The sequence below is a fragment of the Puntigrus tetrazona genome, chromosome 23 (genome assembly GCF_018831695.1).
Source record: "Puntigrus tetrazona isolate hp1 chromosome 23, ASM1883169v1, whole genome shotgun sequence".
Lineage (NCBI taxonomy): Eukaryota > Metazoa > Chordata > Actinopteri > Cypriniformes > Cyprinidae > Puntigrus > Puntigrus tetrazona.
Window position 1 is genome coordinate 6,182,006 of NC_056721.1, and position 8,324 is coordinate 6,190,329.

At 36.6% G+C, this 8,324-nt stretch overlaps 1 protein-coding gene across 1 annotated transcript in view; it reads right to left on the reverse strand.

Moving 5' to 3' along the window:
* chl1a (cell adhesion molecule L1-like a) overlaps positions 1-1,154 on the reverse strand; it is a 46,599-nt gene extending 45,445 nt beyond the window's left edge. The window contains exon 1 of the mRNA XM_043225234.1: positions 1,044-1,154. The gene's annotated coding sequence lies outside the window, so the exon portion shown is untranslated. The remainder of the gene's footprint in view (positions 1-1,043) is intronic.
* Positions 1,155-8,324: the final 7,170 nt, after the last annotated feature.

Genomic DNA, 8,324 nt, shown 5'->3' on the forward strand with positions numbered 1-8,324 from the left:
GCTCTTATTTACAAGTGCAGGAACATGCTCCAAAACCAATACAGAAGCACGGTGAGGAAAAAAAAAAACAAAATGCACTCTATTTACAGCATTAATGTCTCACTGCAACTGTGAAATCATTATCACAAAAGGTACTGTATACCCCACCCCTATATATCATATTAATATTCATACCATATAAAAGTTGATAAATAATTTGATTGATGCATGACTTGTAAGGACAAGACAGTATTTGTCCAACTATTGGACAATATCTGAGGGTGAAAAAAAATCTTTGTCCAAAAGTTGTCCAAAGAAGTTCCATTATCACATGATCTTTACTAAACATCAATCATCAAACAAAAATAGATCATTTTGACCCATACGATGTATTTTCGGCTATTGCTACACATATACCCGTATGAGACTGGTTCAGTGGTCCAGGGTCACATATTAGGATCTCAGCAGACTATTTGAGTTTTTCTGGATTTGCCAATTACCCATTCCCTGTCAAGTTGGGTCACAATGAAAGAGGTTCGACCTATTTCTCTATGAAAAGCTGCAGCAGCCTGAATAGAAGGACTTCAGAGAACAAACTACAGCCCCTGCCCTAAGCGACCTCCTCTTTCACATGTGCATGAGAAGAGCCTCAACCTTCACAATACACTCACTGCTTTGCTCCTCTATCCAGCCTGGATGACACACTCAATAAATTCAGTTACTTTTCCATAAACGCCCGCATTACTAATAAATAAATAGGCCTACATGCATAAATAAATTAATAAACGGGCTAAATATATAAGACCTAAGCAGATGTTTTGGGTTATGTAGCTTCAGGTGTACAGGCATGTTTCTTTTTGTAAAAGTGATTAATCAGAATAAACAAACGAGATTCTCGAGACGTGACTTAACATGCCATCAGTTAACTCTGAATTAAACTCATACCCATGTGTGACGGATGAGAGTTAGAGAAGTGACACGCACCTTGAGATCAAGAATTGCGTAGCAAATGATCGATCCTTTGCATTATTCATTCTCCCACCTGTTAATTAAAAGTGCCTTACCTGATTTCCGTCGGCGTTAAGCTCCAGCGGCTTCCTGTCACAAGAGATGAGCAGGATGACACCGACACGCGAGCAGCACAAACTTTTTCACGCACTCGTTGACTGAGCGCGTCTCCCTCCCGCGCGCGCGCGCGCGCCATCAGCGTGCACTGACAGGAGCTCTGCACCAATAACAACAACCACCGTCGACCGCTATGAAAACATTTTATTACCTTTTTATTTTGTCTTATTTTTTTTTTAATTTTTTTTTAAAGGAGAAGCCTAATCATTTTTCCAACTGTGCATGTTAAGCATTTTTAAATAAATAAATAAATAAATAAATGCGGAGTAGGCTAGATCATCATAAATAATCTATTGATATATTCAAGGCATTACCAGACACTTTTGCGCCAAATATAATATAATATAATATAATATAATATAATATAATATAATATAATATAATATGATATAATATAATATAATATATGATATAATATATATAATATATATAAACTAAGTGTTAAAGGGATATTTCACCAATAAATAAATAAAATCTGTCAACATTTATACACCCTTATTTCTTTCTTGTGTTAAAAACATAAGAAAACACTTTGAATAAAGTGGGTAAACAAACAGATGGTAGCCAGGGACAATTATTTTTTCCATATTACAGAAGTAAATGGCTAGATACCCCCCAAAAATAGCTTATTATATCTAACAAAAAAATTTAAAAGTACATGTATTATATTGTTAAATGCTATGAGTTTTTTGTTGTTTTTATTGTTCTTTTACAATATTTTAAATGGTGATTTATACTATTTACAGTAACACATTATAATAGTAATTTTGTAAATCTAAGCATACTGTATATGGTAACAGTTAACATAAAGTTAACATTTGGCATTTTACACACACACAGAGATGGATGGATGGATGGATGGATGGATAGATTTTTTACGATTCTATATATGTATTACTTGTTTCCTATTTTACAGCACTTTGGGTCAACATGCTTTACTAAAAATCTTGGCTAACCTCCAACTCTGTCGATCTAAGCAGTGGATATTAAACTGAAGTGAGTTCCAGTTATTTCCACAGCTTTCCAAACTCATTAGAACTGTAGCTGCAGCCAGTCAGGTCCCTCTGAGCGATCACTTAAAGCTGTTTAAACCAAGTCTATTTAAACTGCAGGGTCCGCGGGACACCAGAGAGTGCACGGCTGCAAAGTGCTTATCCACTGGCTCAGAATCCAGAGGCCTCGATGTGTTTGTATGCCTATGTTTGGGATTTTATGCTGGCTTTTGCAAGCAGGGGTCGAAGGTGCCGCTCACGTTCGTGTTTTCATACTTTTTCCTCCACCAGCAGGAAGGTTATGGTCGAGAGCCCCCTAAGAGATGTGTAATTTACTTTGCTTACCCAGGCTGAACACAAACTAGCAGAGGTCAACACTACGAGTCTAAGAGGGTTTTTCTGAGTGTCCCTCTGTATTATCTTCCCTGAATTACTTTTCTAAGTGAATATGAATGTCCTTAAAGTGTCAGGAACCACTAATCAGAGTTAAAATGAACTCTACTATACGTAACATGCCGTAATTGCTTTTTAATCTCGGTGCGGGAGGGCAGTTAATGTCCAGCCATGCACGTAATTGGTCCTTCTGCTTTCTCTTAGTTATTACATGCAATGGCTGGACAGCTCTGTTTAAATCCTATCGCAGAAATGTTGTCATTATTCATAATGTGCAATTACGATGTTTTAAAGGATGATCCGCTTCGATATAAGCCCACGTTTATTCAAGTGCACAGTGTTTCCTCTAATTTGATAAATAGTGATTGAAAGTCAAGAAAGGAAGACACATGGGTTGGTAAATTCACTCTCTTATACATTTTTTTTTGTCCCCTTACTCCACCAACCACCAAAACAAATCTACCCATGTAATTATGGATAATGCAAATGCGTTTCTCTCCTCTGGGGTTTAGACCCCCTCTTTGTGGATTATGGTGTGTGGAAAGAGACAATTTTGCATTAGAAGGATCAGAGTGCACACGAGGGACGTACTGAACCCTCATTCACTGCCTAGTCCACTATTGTCCTAAAAGATGCCTTTTGTTGTCATGGTGATGTTGACTCCGTGGAATGCACTTAATGAGCTGTGCCGTTACGCTCGTTCCCTTGTAAATCATGTCTGATGCGTGTATTTTAAGCTAGAACTCGGACAAATATAGATAGCAGTTAAGACACATCAATCACTTTGTTTGAAAAAAAGTTCTCTTCGGCGTTTAGCAAAACCTTTCGTCTTTAGACATTTCTGCACGCGGAGAATCTCTCAGATGTTGCAGTGAGACAAGCCCTGTTTAGCATTTCTTTGAACTTTGACCTTCAGTGAACTACTTTGCTGCTTTTTAGCAAAAGACAAAGGCCAAAAATATGCAGCAAAGTTGGTTAACAACGGGGGGAAAACAGTGAGTTCGTTAATGAAAGATTTTAAAGATTATTTTGTAAGCCGACTGAACGGATGCCACGGGGTAGGACAGGGTAGGATTCTTTTTGAAAGTCAATTTCTATAAAAATGTTGTCACATATATGGGCATAACTGAAACAGCAGAACAATTATAAATCAATTAATTAAATAAATAATGTATGAGAGAGAGAGAGATTGCAATTAATAAATATAGAACATTTAAAACACATTTGACAAAAAAAAATAATTTCCATCACTGAATAAAAAACTGGTAATTGCAACTTTTTAATAAAGTCAAAACGCCATGATGTAAACTTAAAATGAAAGAAACAGGCCTAATTAATTTACATCTTTGTGATTCTAAAGGGGGACAAGTCACAATTGCGAGATGTAAACTCTCCTAACACCTTTTAGCTACATCTAATTGTTTAGATAACATTTAATTTTATTAGACAAAAAATATATTTCAATATCTCTCAGCTATGGTGAGATTAATGCGTAAAGGTGACAAAAATGTATCCAAACTGTCCAGAGATATAGTCTTATTTAGTTTTACATCATGTTACGCTTAGAGCTTTAGTTTTGAAACGAATATGTAAGTGTGCAAATTGGCTTGTAGGTATAGATTTTTGGCAGCGGTTGTCTGACTGAGACAATACAAGAATCCGTGTACTTTGGCAGACGTAATCATTGGATATATTTAGTTGCGAAACAATGAAAACAATCTAGTTTAGAACACACAGACTGCTCTTGTGCTCGAGAAGGAGAGTTTTGGAAAGAGCGACAAAAAATCGGTGTAAATAAATGTTTAGCCTCCAGTAATATAGTACTGCCCTCTAGTGTGAGTGTAAGAAACTAACCGCACGAGCGGCATGGGAGCACTTGAGCATGTACGGCGCATCCCAGACGCAGCACTTACATTCAGTATCAACAATCACACACGCCTCCAACATACTAGAACTGCTCAAGGCTTTAGTAAGAGCAGGCTGCTGTTAGAGATAACACAGTCAGGAGACTCACAACGCCTGCAGAGTCTCTGATGGCGCTTGGCAAGTCTCACTCACTCATGTAGAGAAGGACAGAGAGCTGAATGTGGGTTTAGACAAGGCTGTTGAAGCTTTTGAAACCTCTGGCACTGTGATGAGAAAGAGAACTGGAAAACAGTATAAACAAGGTAATATTAAAAGCGTACTCAAGTCATTTTCCTCATTAAAAAGTTATGCAGACAATAAATAGCAGGCCTTTCTTAATAATGTGCACTCAAACGAGATGCATTCATGAGATAAATTACATTGAGCGTTTTTAAATTAGTCGGCGGTCACTTCAGCTCAAAGAATAAATTGATAAAATTACACTTTTACAAATACTAGACCTTTTTGGTGCAAAAAAAACCATTGCAAACTTTATAAACCAACTTAAAGAAACTCTAAAAAGCAATCAAATCCAAGTAACCGAGATAGCTTTACTCAGAGCTGTCTTGAACTGTCATCTACCTCCGTCTCTGACGCTCTTGGATCACGCTGCAGAAGCTTCACAGCTAAATTTAATTCCAGGCAACCTGTTTATGTGAATTCCGAGCTGTCAATAACACAGAACTCCAAACACAGGCAACATGAGCGAAGATACTGCACACTAGAGGGCACTCATTTGCTTTGAGTTGGTCTTTGACAGTCTTGTCCTTTATAGTTAAAAGAAAATCTAAGGAAATCCACGACGTACCAAACATAAGAGAAAACGTGACCCAAGGTGCAGGAATACTGTATAACGCGGTTCCCAGTTTAACTTAATGATATTAAACGTAAATGTCCAGCTCATAACCGTTTAGACAATTGTGACTTGATTTGCTTTGCTGTCAATTTTGACAAGATGTAACATAATTTGTTATTGCTCTACATACTACAGTACGGCCTGTAATAAATTATATTTTTCAATTTTCTCAATATTTAAAAATATAATATTTCACAATATTTAACATTTATTTTAGTTACCCAATGTAGTATAATTTTTTTTAATGCTACAAAGGTGTAAATTAATAATTTTTTAATAAGTGTACATTTTGTTGCAGGGTTCCTTAAAGATTCTCGGGCCCTATTTTGTCTTCCTGTTCATGGAATGTATCTGCCATTGTGTGCTCAGATACATTTTTTTCTTACGTTGTTAAGGACTTCGGTGAAATCAGTGAAAAACAGTGACTCATTCCGAAACACTGCTGTCAAATAAAAAGAAAGAAATCTATTTTTTGTCTTATCTGAATTCCATTCTCACATTTCTATAGAGCATGCAAACCTTTTAAGGAAAAAAAAAAGAGCTCTTATTATGTTAACCATTTATTTGCTTAATTACATATTTATGTATTACGATTACTGTATGTGAATGATGGATCTCAAATCCTTTCTATAGTACACACAATACACACAAACGCACACAGGCATTTTTAAATATTATTCACCACTGAGCAGGAAACAAACATATAGTCAGGCATATCTGTCGGTTTCAATATGTTATTTATTGAAGGAATTAGTGATAATTAATAATTAATGTACAGTTAAAGAATAGCAAATGAACATTGAAGCTGGCCAGTGTGCAGACCTCAGCCAGCTCCTTCTGAAAGGCACTGAAGCATTTAAGATACACACTACAGAGCGTTCTTATTAACAGCATGCTGATGAAACAAAAGCACTCCCGGAGAGTGGTCTCTGATCTGCCTTTCCGCTATTGTGTTTTTGCTGAACAGGACCACCAACACTGCTTATTTTAAGAAGTGTTTAATTAATTTGTTCGATTGTTCTAATTTTAACCATTCGGAGGCCCGGAAATCATCAGTAATGACTGACTGAGCTCAACACTCCGCATCCCCTCCAATCTTCACCTGGAATATTCTTAACCCTCTCTGAAACGGCGAAGAGTAAGAGGAGAATGATTGTTTTACTGATGAAAATGTATTCTATTACTGCCATAAATCTCCCTGGCACTAGCTCCGTCATTGTGTATCTGCCATGAATTATTTGTAACCTTCAGATTTGTGGCAATAAAATGTTTGATCCGGTCCATCTGTTGCTTAAAAGACTTACAGTCCCGTATTTGTTTAATTCATTGCACTTAAGAGAAGAAACCATGGTAACAAGTGTTTAGGTGGCAATTATGATTATCTCTTCTGTACTGCATTATGTACTATTCATTGCATGAAAAAAGGATTCCACGCTCTGCATTTGTCTCTCTCTCTCTCTCTCTCTCTCTCAGCTCAAACGAGCCGCTCCATTTATAAACTTATTTTCCCATACTGTAACACGTGTGTGTAGTTGTCATACTGTATTAAAGCTTTAATCAGGATCAAACTGCATATTAAAAGCTAACAGAAGCAGCAGCATTTACAAATATCTAAAAGTATGAGACAACAACAAACAAACAAAAGAAACACATCATTAAGAGCCGTGCTCCACATGTTCTGCATCTCAATCACGCTCAAATTGCAAATTGATAAGCAATATAGACAATGTCATTGTTTACAGTACAACCAGAGCACATGCGCTGGGCGCTTAGACACACTCGAGGCAGTTTAGAAAACACAGTGGGCCAGCTAACCAATCAGAGCCCATTGCAAATTATGAAGGAGGGGCTTCATAAATACAAGAAATGATCAGTGCGTCATTCAAAGAAGGGAAAGAGCGGTGTTAAATAAAGGTAAATTATGTGAAAATAATGGATTGTTTAAAAAAACAAAAACATTAACAAATGTCAGACTGCATCCCATAAACACAATCAAGCCTACAAAAAAAACAGTCAACCCCCATTTAACAACCAGCGTGAGAAAACAAATAACTGCAGTGCGGAGGTCATTCATGATCTTATGTGGTCATTCATTGCTGCTGTCAAAAAGCTTTTAGTGTCAACCCTTTGGTAAATATGGTGCATGAAGCCACTCTCTACTGGACATGTGTAGGCTACAAGTGTGTGGCAGGATGATTGACAGCTCTCTGGCTGCCTCGTAATCTCAATTTAATGAGCAGTGACTCCAGCTGGAAGAAAATAGACCCTGATAAAAATTTTGTGAAAAGTGGAAATAAAGAGATTTGTAACATAAAGTATAATATAATTACCTAATTATCGGTTTGTATAAGGAAACTGTCAGAATCCTTCTAAACCACATATCGAAAAAAAGTAAAGTTATGAGATATGTGACTTCCTGTGTTTAAATTCTGTGTTTGTTGCTCTCCTTTCCTTTATCACTTTCAAACCGAAAACAAACAAAACTAAAGACCATATCATCCTCGGCTCATATGAGTAAACATTTCATTTGACTTGAACACACAGAAGTGAAGTGGACCAGAGAAATTCAAGAACACACAGTTGGGGCATTATAGAGAAATCAAGCCAACAAACAAGTAAAATCTTTTTAACGTCCTCATCAAAAAAAAGATCAGCAAACCCCTAAAAATGCTACAGTAGGGTGTTCTGGGAGGGTCATATACGCCATTGTTTGAGTATTTTAAAAGTGCAGAAAAAATTAGACAGTATACAAACAAAATCTTTTTTGTTTGTGTACTGTCAATACTGTGTAGGGATTTGTAAAGATGTAAAATATACAGCTTTTTGTTGGTTAACATAACAAATTAACTTGATTAATATGCATTGGAAATGCTGTAGTTGCTAGAATGTTCAAAAATATTTTAATTATACTGCTATGTGGTCTCTTTTTGATGAAAGAGGGACAACCATTGGCTCCCCAAAGTTTAGGTCCCGCCACTGCTGAGACAAGAAGGAAAATAAGTTATTTTTGTTTCTCATCCATAGGTTTCAGCACACAAGTTGTGCCAATATCTAGAGAATTTGTGAAAATGTTT